Source organism: Eulemur rufifrons, chromosome 30 (genome assembly GCF_041146395.1).
Source record: "Eulemur rufifrons isolate Redbay chromosome 30, OSU_ERuf_1, whole genome shotgun sequence".
NCBI classification, from domain to species: domain Eukaryota; kingdom Metazoa; phylum Chordata; class Mammalia; order Primates; family Lemuridae; genus Eulemur; species Eulemur rufifrons.
Window position 1 is genome coordinate 95,884,645 of NC_091012.1, and position 12,886 is coordinate 95,897,530.

Genomic DNA, 12,886 nt, shown 5'->3' on the forward strand with positions numbered 1-12,886 from the left:
ACCAGCAATGCATCTTCTAGAGGTTCTGTACTAACAATACGGGGGAACACGAAGGCATGTAGCTTGCAAAACTGGACAATCTTGTTTGGCGGGTAATGGTTGTCTATCTCACCAGCATAGGAGGCACAGGCTATTGGCCATGCCTCAGAATTTTGCAAGAGCCAGTGAATCTGTGGCTGGGAATAGGGCTGTATAATTTTTGAGGGCTTTATACCAAAGGTCTGAAATGGATTGTTGCTGCTGGCCGGGACAAAGCTTACTGCCCCAAAAGCTTGTGTCAGGGCCTGGGGCTGGCCCCTCCTCCCATTTCCCCGGCAGGGGTGGTAGAGGGTTTCCCTGACTATTGGTTTTGGACCGACATTCATTGGCCCAATGTCTCCCTCTTCCGCACCTAGGGCAGATACCCGGAGTTTTTGTTTTGGCGTTCTTGTTGGGGGCCCCCCGGCAGTTCTTTGCGAAGTGCCCCGACTTGCCACATTTAAAACAGCCCCTTTTATTCTTATCTGTATTATTGAGGAAATCTTTTACTGTTTGTCCACTAAAGGCTGCCGCCATTGCTAGGCCCTGTTGATATGAGGGGCCAATATCCGAACAGAGGCGGATATACCCTGTTAGATCTGTCTTTTTTCTATATGGTCGAATTGCTGCCTGACAGGCCGGATTGGCATTTTCGAAAGCTAGTTGTTTAACATAATCTACACCAGCCTCGACGTTACCAAAAATCCTTCTGGCTGTGGTCATGAACCTGTGGACAAACTCCGTGAATGGTTCGTCAGGCCCTCGTTTGACTCCAATGAGCGAAGCTCCTGGGTCCCCTTTAATGGGCAGCTTTCTCCAAGCGTTGGTAGCAGCTGCCTGAATTTGTGCAAACAGCCCGGGATCGAACTGCATTTGAGCGTCCGTGCTTGCATAATTACCGGAGCTGGTTAGCATGTCAAAATCCCAGTTATTTCCCACTTGGAAATTTCTTTTGGCCGTCTCCCTACAGTTTTCATAGTATTCTGATTTCCAGAGCAGACGATCCCCTCCTGAGAGAACTGCTCTGACCAGGGTGTTCCAGTCTACTGGAGTGAGCCATTGTTCAGCCACAGATTCTAAGATGGCCATAGTATATGGGGCAGTAGCCCTGTATTGCGAGACAGCTGTTTTTAGTTCCTTTATAACGGTAAAATCAAACCCATTGTGATGTCTCTAAGCCTGTCCCTGTGCATCGGTAGTTTGGGTTACTGGAAAAGCCTCCATAAGGGAAGCAACCTCTCCCTTAGATATATATTTTTTCCCTTTCGGGACATGCTGCCCAGGCTATTGAGGTGGGTGGACATTTTCTCGGTCATTCCCCAGATCTGCCATGCCCTCATTCCCCGTTATTATCTTTTGCAACCTAGCAATTAAGGACTGATGCAGCTCTTCAAGTTTTATCTGTTCCTCAAGCCGTGCAATTTTTTCTTTGAGTTCCTCTTTAGGGTCTATGGCCGCCATTACCGTGGGTGCGGAAGCCATGTTATAGGGAGGAGGGTATGAGACAGATGGAGGCCAGTCAGGATTATATTTTGCTGCCTCCTCTTCTATTTTGCCCCAGTCCACCTCCGAGGGATCAGGATTATTTTCATTATCATGTTTTTGCTGTTCCTTGCTCACTGGGAACTTTTTAGGCTTTGTACTGCACTGCAAACTTTTCCTCCTTACAGATTTAGCCCCCTCCTCCTCTTTATTTTGTGCCAAAGGAACCTCCTGGGTGCCCTTTGCCGGGGGAGCCTTGGCTCCTTCATCATCACTTTCTAAAGAAATAAGATCTATCTCTTTCTCTGGCGGGGGTTCTCGAAGATCGGGTTTTGAACAGGATTATTCTAATAAGTCTTCCGTTTGGGTGATTGCTGCCACTATTTGTGGGTGGTCCTCCCTTTTGTCTATCAATTCCTTGATCAAGTTCCAATACGAAAAGGCTGTAACGGGAACCTTTTCAGGCCCAAAAGTTCTGTGGTAATCTTGTAAGTCATCTCCTACTCTTTTCCATCTTTTTATATCAATGGTCCCTTCTTGGGGGAACCAAGGACAGGTGTCTTGTATGAAATCAAAAAATTTAAGCAAGTCATAACCTTTAACCTTTACTCCTCGCGCCTTTAAAATCTCCTTCAATTGTTTCACGTAAAGTTGATGCGGACTTAATTCTTGTCCCATGTTCAGACGCTTTCACTTACCTTCGGTTCCAACGCGGCAGGTTCCCACAGCGGCTGAAGGACGCTTTGCTCACTTGTATCGCTGCCCTTTCTTTGCGTTTGTTCCTCACATTCAACCCCCGTGTCCAGAGCCCCATGTTGGGCGCCACTTGTCCCGACCCGCAGGACTGTCAACTCGAACCCTGGAAGAGGGAGTGGGAATTGGGGGGACAAGAGACACGAGAAATGGAGACAAGACAGGAGTCTGATCAAGTCTCATTTATTGTGTGCTGAGTGGCAGGTTTTATAGATCAGCAAGGTGGGAAAAGAAAAGGCGGGGTAAGTTCAAACTGCAAAGTGGCTGTTAAGTAAGGCAGGAAATGTCAGCTCCTCCCACAGTGGAACTGACTGTGCTGCTGCTTATGGAGTGGAAAACTACTGAGCTCAGGCGTCAGAGGCAATGCTGTAGCCGGGCCTCAAGGCTCCGGACATATAAATAAGCTTGAACTGAACCTGAAGAGAAAACCAGGGGCTGTCCTATTCCCGGAAGGCATGAGGGAAGGCCATCCTAGAAGGGATCAGGGCCAGAACAGGGAAGCTTAAATCTTGCTGGAAGGACCTGTCTTTCTCTCCATCCACCCCGTGAACCCATGGTGTTTTGAGCGCTCACAGTGGCATTCAGAAGCTAGTCTTAACCTTCCTCTGCCACCTTGGTGCCCACTTTTCCTCTCTTGTACACTGCAGTCCAGCCACATTGAACTCCCCACTATTTTCAGGATATGCCTCACAATTTCCTCCATAGTGTCCTCCCCCCTCCATTTCCTAACAATCTCAAGTCCGTATCCTATCCATTTTATCTACGTCCAGTCACCAGGCCCCTTCCTCTAAGGGTATTCTCTATTCCCCAAGTTTGAATGTGTTCCCTCATGCCTTGGAATCCCTCATCTTGCTCTTTGCATTTCTCCCAGGACACTTAATGCTTTCAAATTTTAGTCCTTACTATGCATGTATATATCTTGTCTCCCTTTTTAGCCTCCAAGCTCCCCAAGAGATTACTACTTTGCTGTAACCCCCATTACCAGGCATTTGTGCTGGGAAGTTCTCAATTAACACACAACTTGCTGCATGATTAAATGAGTGACAGACATAACAAATGAATGGATGAAGGAATGATTTTCCAGGTAAGCTTTTTCCTTGATTTCCCCACAGTTTCAATGAGTGGGGACTGAGGGGAAGTTGGTAATGATTCCCCTTAGTCCCTCTCCTCCCCTACACCCCAGCAGCAGTCACTAATCCTCTGGTTTTAGGTAACAGGAGGTCTTACTCTGGGAAATCTTTAACCCTGGCTTTGAGGCTTTATGTAATTATATTCCCTGCATATGGTGAGCTCCTGCCATGTCAATGGTAGACACAATTAATGGTATAGGAGTTGAGTTAAAAAACTGCCTTTGGGGGCTGTCCTTGCTCATTAATCCACTATATGTGCATGCTCTCTGATAATTAAGAATGCTACAAGCTGCATATTCATTTATTCATATGTTTATTTTCTTTTCAGATTGATTATCCAAAGTCTGTATTCCCCTTCTTTCTTGTATTCAGATCCACATTTCTAACTGCTGACTGGACATCACCAACTGGCTGAGTCCTAAGCTCTTCTTTTTATTTTTTATTTTATTTTATTCTTGCAGAACACTTCTTTATTGTAACACTATATAAAACAAATTTAGTTTTCACACTACGAATAATAGATGGTGTTATTCAACTCACTCAGATTTGAAGGAATAAGTTATAGAATTATAGAAATTCACCAACCTTCATAAAACATGGGATTGAAATGCATGTACATGTTTTTATTAAGAGCATATAAATCTTCATTCTCCTCACTTTATTCATAATCTCAGCATTTTCATACACCCTCAGTGAGTCAACCAAACCCAATGCCTTTATTACTAATGGAAATGGCTCCTTTATATTTGCCAGTGGCAACATCCTTAAAAGTTAATATCCTTAAAAGTTATTATACTAACTGACAGGTCAATGACAGATTTTTGACCAAGTTCCTTTTTCCTTTAGCGCAAAAAGAGCTTTTACCTGGGCATCCAGCCCAAACTCTAAAGACTTACAATATTCTGTAAACTCCTTTGAAAGCACTCTCAACAGCCATTTCCATTTTAATACTTGGATATGGATTATAACCTTCAATCTTAAAGTCCTCGGCTTTGAAATCAATTGTCTCAACTTTGCAAAGGATTTTGAGCTTCAGGAAAAGTCTTGGTTCTTGCTGAAGCTGAATCTTCAGCGGCCCAATGTGATTTAGGTAAATATGTGCCTTTCCCAAAGTATGTACAAAGTCACCGGGCTTTAGACCGATGATATGCGCTATCATGTACATGAGCAGGGCGTAGCTGGTGATGTTGACCTGCACGGCCAGACGGATGTCTCCTGACATCCGAGGGTGGCCTCAGCTCGGCGCCCAGCTCCTCCGCTGGGAGCCGGCGGCGAGGACCGCGGGCGGTGGGGCAGGAGGACAAGGAGGGTGCAGAGGCACTCATTATCTTTCTGCTCTGTGTCCCTGTTCTCTTCCTTATGTGTGCCCTTCTCTGAGAACATCACCACTCTTTACTCCCAAAAACTTAGTTGTCCTTAATTACTCTATCCCTCTCTCCCTGCTGCCCCCACATTCAATTAGCTACCACAGCGTGTCAACGCTACTGCCTACCTACTTCTTCAATCTGTCTTCCTTTCTTCATCCCCACTGCCACCAGTCTAATTCAGGTCCTTATTATATTTCACCTGGACTAGTAAAATAATCTCCCAATGGGTGCTGTTAGATCCAGTTCCCCTTGGCCCCAGGAACAGAGAGGCAGAGTCATTGAGGCTGCAAAAAGGCAAAAGAGTTTATTGGCTAGCCCAAGCCAGGGTCCAAATTCCAGAGCACCAACGCAGTGGCCTCTCCAGAAACTAGGACCCCGCCCTGGGGTAAAGGTTAAGCTTTTATACTTTTCTGTATGCTAGTTTTCACATGACACGTTAGTCTGCACATGACATACTAGTCTGCATAGGACACACTAGTCTGCACACGACACACTAGTCTGCTCTTCATCCCCCTTTAGTTTATTTGTCCTTTTTTTAGAAGTGGCTGATCGCGTTGGCTCCTGGTTTGTTGACTCTAAGCTTCGGGCTTTTTGCGCTGGTGCCAGTTGTAGCTAACGTCATCCAGGGGAAGAGGAGGGTCTCTGACAGGGGAGGGGGGCTGTTGTTGCATACCTTCTAGTTTTTGGTTACAAGCGATACTGGGAACACACGCCCTGCACAAGCCGTTCATGCGCTGATCATGTCTTGCTCTTCTTATCTACTTAGTTGGTTGGAGGGCCCCTGGACTATCCAGCCCTTTATCAGGAAGTAACTTGCAGTTACCTCCCTGGGGCTTTGTTTTCCTTTACTTTAGTGAAGCCTGCCATGGCTCCACTTACGCTAAGCACCAAGCCAGCAAGCCATATATACAGAAGCAGAACTAGGCTTCTCACATCCAGGAAGCCTAGCCTATCATGGAGTTACCTTTGCTCTTATCCCTGTTTTTCATTCTGATTAACTATATTTATCAAACAACTAAAAGCAAGCATAGTCACAGAAGCGAATAGCATCAGTTAGAATCAAAGAGAGCTCACATTTTCCTACTATCAAATCCTGTTCTTCAGTGCCTCTGTCTCTCTAGTCCTTTTTCCCTCCCAAGTCCTCCTGCACGTTGTCACCACACAACATGCAAATATGATCATGCCACTTCCTTGCTTAAAATGACTCTCTATTGCCTAAAGGATAAAATCTAAACTCCTTCATCAGATACAGTCTCTGCACAATCTGGCTCCTGTCAACCCTTCCAACCTCATTTCCCACCACTTACTAACTTATACCTGATGAGGTACTTTTAGTTCCTTAAGTACTTTATGAAGTTACATGTGCCCATGATGTTTCCTCTGTTTGCAATGAATAGTCCCTTTTCTGTCCTTATCAGGTACATTTATACTTTAACACTTGGCTCTGTAAAGCCTTTACTGTGTCCCTCCTTAGGCACAGTTATTTGCCCTATTCTCAGTAGACCTACGTTATGCTCACTTTATAGTTGCTCATTTTCATGTCTGATTATGCAACAAAAGCAGAAGCTTCACCTTGCTCACTTTTATCTCTTCACAACACATAGCCTGGCCCAGAGTAAACAGCTTGTAAATATTTAAGAGAATGAACAAGTTAATGAGTTAAAAAATAAATGAAGGCATGAATGCAGTCTGTTGATGCAACAGGGTATCTTTTGATTTAGAAGGTCTGACAGCATGTAGTGGTGTGTAGTAATCTGTGATGAAGGGGTTTAGATTTTATTCAGGACAATCAACTTAAAACAGTCTTATTTAATGCCATATGGCTTATAAAAATACCTGTTTTAATAGTTCTCCAAGTATGCACACACACCACTTTTGAGCAGAAATGGAAAATGAATTGGAAGAAGAGAAAAAGAAAGTGAGAAGACATATGCAGCCTGACTCCGTATGTTTATTTGGGCTGTTTGCTGAGTTGATCATTAAACACCAGGATTTGTTAGCACCTTAAAACGGAGTCCTCCCTCTTGCTGTCTGAATTTCTGGGACAGGGTTGGTGTTTTATGCCAGTGCTATTGCTGTGGTGATACGAAAAGACTCAAGGTGCAAACTTTTTTTTTTCTTTTGGCTTGTCCTTTTTAACCTCCTATTCAGAAAAGAAAAATTGCTAAATGGAAAGCCAAGGAAATTTAGCCTCAAGAGGGATGAAAGAGAAAGAAAACAAACATGTTGTTAGAATGGAGGATATGACAAATATTTGCAGCTACACTGTATAATTCCCAGAAGATACAGAATGAAATTTTTTTACCATTAATTCTTTAATTTCACAAACATTTATGGAGTTCCTAATTTGTGTTCAGTTATATACTAAATGTTGTGGACAATGTATAAATGAATGTTGTGGTACTTGCCCTCAAAGGAGCTTGCAGTCTTTGAGGGATCCCAAACAGTAAATAAACTTGTTTGAGGGGACAGGACACTGGTGAGGGAGAAGGAAGCCTGAGTACCAGTTTAGAAGGATGTTAGCCATAGCAAAGATCTAAACTGGAAATACTGTAGTTAATGGTAGAACAAGACCCCTTTAAATCCCACTCTAGGAGAAAGTGAATTGTTACAGATTTGATGTTAGAGTGTTCCTAGGATAGAAGGAAAGAGGGAACATGTAATGACTTTCTACTTTTTCCCAGGTACTTTGTTAAGCATGTCATAGTTGTTATCTTTTAAAATATAAACTATTTAAAGTATGTAATACTACATTTGAGGAAACTGATGTTCAGAGAGGCTATGAGACTTGCCTAACATCCCATGGCATTAAACTTGAGAGCAAGGGCTGTGTCTTATTCATATTATAACAATAAAAGAAGCTAATACTTGCTTATATCGCACTTACTATGTGCAGGCACTGTTCTAAGTGCTTTAAATGTTTTAAATCATTTAAGACTCACAACAATCCTGTGAAGTAGGTACAATCATTACACCATTTTTCAAATGAGGAAACTGAAGCAAAGAGGTCATCTTTGTATACCCAGCACTTTGCCCAGAACCTGACACACTGCAGCCATCTAGGAAATGGCAGGTGGATGGTAAAACTGATACTGATTCCAAAGATGGAACATTTCAAGTCTTGTCCTGACGATGCAGTGAGTGCTAGAGAGCTGTACCGGGCAAGGAAGAAGGAAAGACTGAAGAGCAGTCTGCACGAGTTTAATGAAGTCAACTTCTTCCGTGGAAGAAAAACAGAAGCAGAAACTCTGTCTCTCTCTCTCTCTCTCTCTCTCTCTCTCACACACACACACACACACACACACACACACACGCACAGGTCCTTTAGGAGCCCAGGCTATCTTGAATAATGAGAAGACGAATTAATGTCACATGTGCACTATGATTGAGAGTCCAGAATTTGATTTTATTTGATTTCTCTTGCACCTTAAAACTGTGGCTAGTGCATCTACTATCCAGGCAAAAGTACTTTATAAAACTGTCTGCCTTTTCACTAGGTCACTCACCTTCCTTCTCATTACGTTTTCCAGCCTTGCTTTCTGCTCTCTAAGCCCTCTTGCCTCACCCTGAACTCTATTGTCACGACAGCACAGCTAGTTTACAATCTTCCTCCTACAGCCCTCAGAAACTTAGACATGTCTATGTTCTCTTTTTTAAAACAAACAAACGAACAAACAAACAAGACAAAAGAAACGTGCATGATGAAAATGATGTGCCACTTTAGACCAGATTATAGCCCTCTTTTCTATCTCACGTATACTAATGATCACACTTTCTCATTCATTCTATATTCATTTGGAGGCTAGTACTAATAGCACCCACTTATTAAATATCTTCAGTATGTCAGGAGAGGTATTAATGAACGTAATCACTTATCTAGGTAATAACCCTGTAAACTGTAGGTTGTTATCTCAGTTTTTGTTTCAGTTTATTTTAGCTAATTTTGTTTTATTGTGGCAAGAACATTTATTTTATTGTGGTGAGAGGGTAAGATTGTAAGATCTACCATATTAACACATGTTTAAATGTGCAATACTGTATTGTTAACTATAGGCACACTGTTGTACAGTAGACCTCTAGAACTTATCTTGCATAACCGAAATTTTATGCCAATTGATTAGCAACTCCTCATTTCCCCCTCCCCACCACCCCTGGTAACCACAATTCTGCTCATTCTACTCTCAGATACTATGAGTTTGACTATTTTAGATATGTCATATAAGTGGAGTTATGCATTGTTTGTTCTTTTGTGCCTGACTTATTTCATTTATCATGATGTCCTCAGGATTAATCATGGTGTAGCATATTGCAGGATTTCCATCATTTTTAAAGCTGAATAATATTTCATTGTATGTGTATGCCACATTTCTTCATTAATTCACCCATTGATGGACATTCAAGTTTCCACATCTTGCCTATTGTCAATAGTACTGAAATCAATGAACACAGGAGTGCTATTATCTCTTTGAGATCTTCATTTCAACTCTATTGGATAAATGCCCAGAAGTGGAATTGCTGAATCACACAACAACTTTAAATTTTTTAAGACACGTCATGCTTTTTTTCATATCAGCTGCCCACTTTGCATTTCCACCAAGACTGCACAAGGGTTCCAATTGTTTCACATCCTACCCAACAATTGCTTTTCTTTGTATTTTTTAAAAATAGCTAATTGTAATAGGTGTGAAGTGATGCCTCATTCTGGTTTTGATTTGCAGAACATCTTTTTATATACGTATTGGGCATTTATATATATTCTTTGGAGCAATGTCTATCTGAGACTGTAGCCCATGTCTAAAATAGGAGATATATATATATATATATATACATATTGATTTTAGGTGTTTCTATTTTTTTCCTTTTTTTTTTTATTTCAGCTTATTATGGAGGTACAAAAGTTCAGGTTACATACGTTGCCCATGTACCACCCATCCCCCCGAGTCAGAGCTCCAAGCGTGCCCATTCCCCAGACAGTGCGCATCACACTCATCATGTAGTTATACCCCCATCCCCTCCCCCATCCCTCACCTCCCCGAGTCAACACCTTCAAGCCTGACCATTCCCCAGATGGTGCGCAACGCACTCATCATGTAGGCATACACCCATCTCCTCCCCCCAATCCCCACCTCAGTCTGATATCCAATTGGTATCATTCCCAAATGTGCATTTAGGTGATGATCAGGGAAACCAATTTTCTGGTGAGTACACGTGATGCTTGTTTTTCCATTCTTCGGATACTTCACTTAATATAATGGGTTCCAACTCTCTCCAGGAGAACCAAAGAGATGTCATATCCCTGTTATTTATTATAGCTGAGTAATACTCCATGGTATACATATACCACAATTTACTAATCCATTCATGAATTGATGGGCATTTGGGTTGTTTCCACATTTTTGCAATTGTGAACTCTGCTGCTATAAACATTCGGGTACAGGTGTCTTTGTCATTGAATGACTTTTCTTCCTTTGGGTAGATGCCCAACAATGGGATTGCTGGATGGAATGGTAGGTCTACTTGAATCTGTTTAAGGTATCTTCATAATGCTTTCCACAGGGGTTGCACTAGTTTGCAGTCCCACCAGCAGTGTATGAGTGTTCCTGTCTCTCTGCATCCACGCCAACATGTGTTGTTTTGGGACTTTTTGATAAAGGCCATTCTCACTGGAGTTAAGTGATGTCTCATTGTGGTTTTGATTTGAATTTCCCTGATGATTAGGGATGTTGAGCATTTTTTCATATGTTTGTTAGCCATTTTTATATCTTCTTTTGAAAAATTTCCATTCATGTCATTTGCCCACTTTTTGATAGGGTTGTTTGATTTTTTCTTGCTGATTTTCCTGAGTTCTAAGTAGATTCTTGTTATCAGTCCTTTATCTGATGTGTAGTATGCAAAAATTTTTTCCCATTCTGTAGGTTGTCTGTTTATTCTCGTGAATGTTTCTTTGGCTGTGCAGAAGCTTTTTAATTTAATCAGGTCCCATTCATTAATTTTTGTTGTTGCTGTGATTGCCTTAGGGGTCTTCTTCATAAATTCTTTGCCTAGGCCAATGTCTGTTAGAGTCTTTCCTACATTGTCTTCCAGAATTCTAATCGTTTCACACCTAAGGTTTAAGTCTGTTATCCCCCGTGATTTGATTTTTGTGAGAGGTGAAAGCTGTGGGTCCTGTTTCAGTCTTCTACATGTGGCTATCCAATTTTCCCAGCACCTTTTATTGAATAGGGATTCTTGGCCCCCGAGTATGTTTTTGTCTGCTTTGTCAAAGATTAGATGGCTACATGAGGATGGTTTTATATTTGCATTTTCTGTTTTGTTCCACTGGTCTGTGTCCCTGCACTTGTGCCAATACCAGGCGGTTTTAAGAACCACAGCCTTGTAATATAGTTTGAAGTCTGGCAAATTAATACCTCCCATTTTGTTTTTATTGCTTAAAATTGCTTTTGCTCTATGGGGTCTTCTCTGATTGCATACAAAGTGTATAATAATTTTTTCTATATCTGTGAAAAATGATGTTGGTAATTTAATAGGGATTGCATTGAATCTGTAAATCACTTTGGGTAGCATAGACATTTTAACAATGTTGATTCTTCTGATCCACGAGCATAGTATGGTTTTCCACGTATTTAGATGTTCTGCAATTTCCTTCCTCAGTGTTTCATAGTTCTCCCTATGGAGGTCCTTTACCTCTTTAGTTAAATATATTCCTAGATATTTTATTTTCTTTGTTGCTATTTTGAAGGGTATTGAGTCTTTAATTTGGTTCTTCAATTTTTATCGGCATATATGAATGCGTCTGATTTGTGTGTATTGATTTTGTGACCTGAAACATTACTGAATTCATTAATCAATTCCAGGAGTCTCTTGGTTGAATCCTTGGGGTTTTCCAGATATAACATCATATCATCAGCAAAGAGTGAGAGTTTCATCTCTTCTTTCCCTATTTGGACTCCCTTGATTCTGCTCTCTTGCCTGATAACTCTTGCAAGGACTTCCAATATTACGTTGAAAAGTAATGGAGACAGTGGGCAGCCTTGTCTGGTTCCAGTTCTGAGTGGGAATGCTTTCGATTTTTCCCCTTTCAGTATGATGTTGGCTGTGGGTTTGGCATATATGGCTTGTATCATTTTTAGGTAAGTCCCGTCTATGCCTATTTTGTTAAGCATTCTTATCATAAAAGGGTGTTGAATTTTGTCAAATGCTTTTTCTGCATCTGTTGAGAGGATCATATGGTCTTTATTTTTGCGTCTATTTATGTGGTGAATTACATTTATAGATTTACATATGTTGAACCACCCCTGCATCTCTGGGATGAAGCCCACTTGGTGATGATGGATTATTTTTTTGATAAGCACTTGGATACGATTTGCTAGGATTTTATTGAGAATTTTTGCATCTATATTCATAAGAGAAATTGGTCTGTAGTTTTCTTTTCTTCTTGCATCCTTTCCTGGTTTTGGTATTAGAGTTATGTTGGCTTCATAGAACACCATCCTCATATAGCCATCTAATCTTTGACAAAACAGACAAAAACATACTCTGGGGAAAAGACTCTGTCTCAAAACATAAAAATAAAAAGAAATAAAGCATTAATCAGCTGGAGGAAAATTTACCCAAAAGCCATTTAAAAAAATTTCCAAGTAATATTTCTTTCAGGAAGGCAAAAGCTTTTTCAGTGCCTGATGGTTACTATTGAAATTGGCAATTTATGTGATTTATGGTAGTGCATTCATTTTAAAACTCTCCATCCATTGTCTACCAAGTACTTGTTCATGATAAATTTGGTTTTGGCCTTGATAAGTATATTCTGCAACTATATTAATTCTTAGCTAATATGGACATAAACTATTTCTTATCTTGGTAAGAAAATGATACCAGACTATTCTCTTGTGGATTTCTTTCAGTTTTGAGCAAGAAAATTGTGTCTTCTGCTAAAATGCTATAGAATAATTTTAATAAATGATTGCTAAGGTAGACCCTGAAATGTTCTTATAAAATTCTGAAGTGAACCCGTCTCAGCTTGGATTTCTGGGATAAGGATTTGAAAAACTGATGCTACAAAATCTTTATGGGTTATGTGGAATCTAGGAATTTATTATTATAAGATTCTATTGCACAGTGAGGTAAATAAAGTTAACA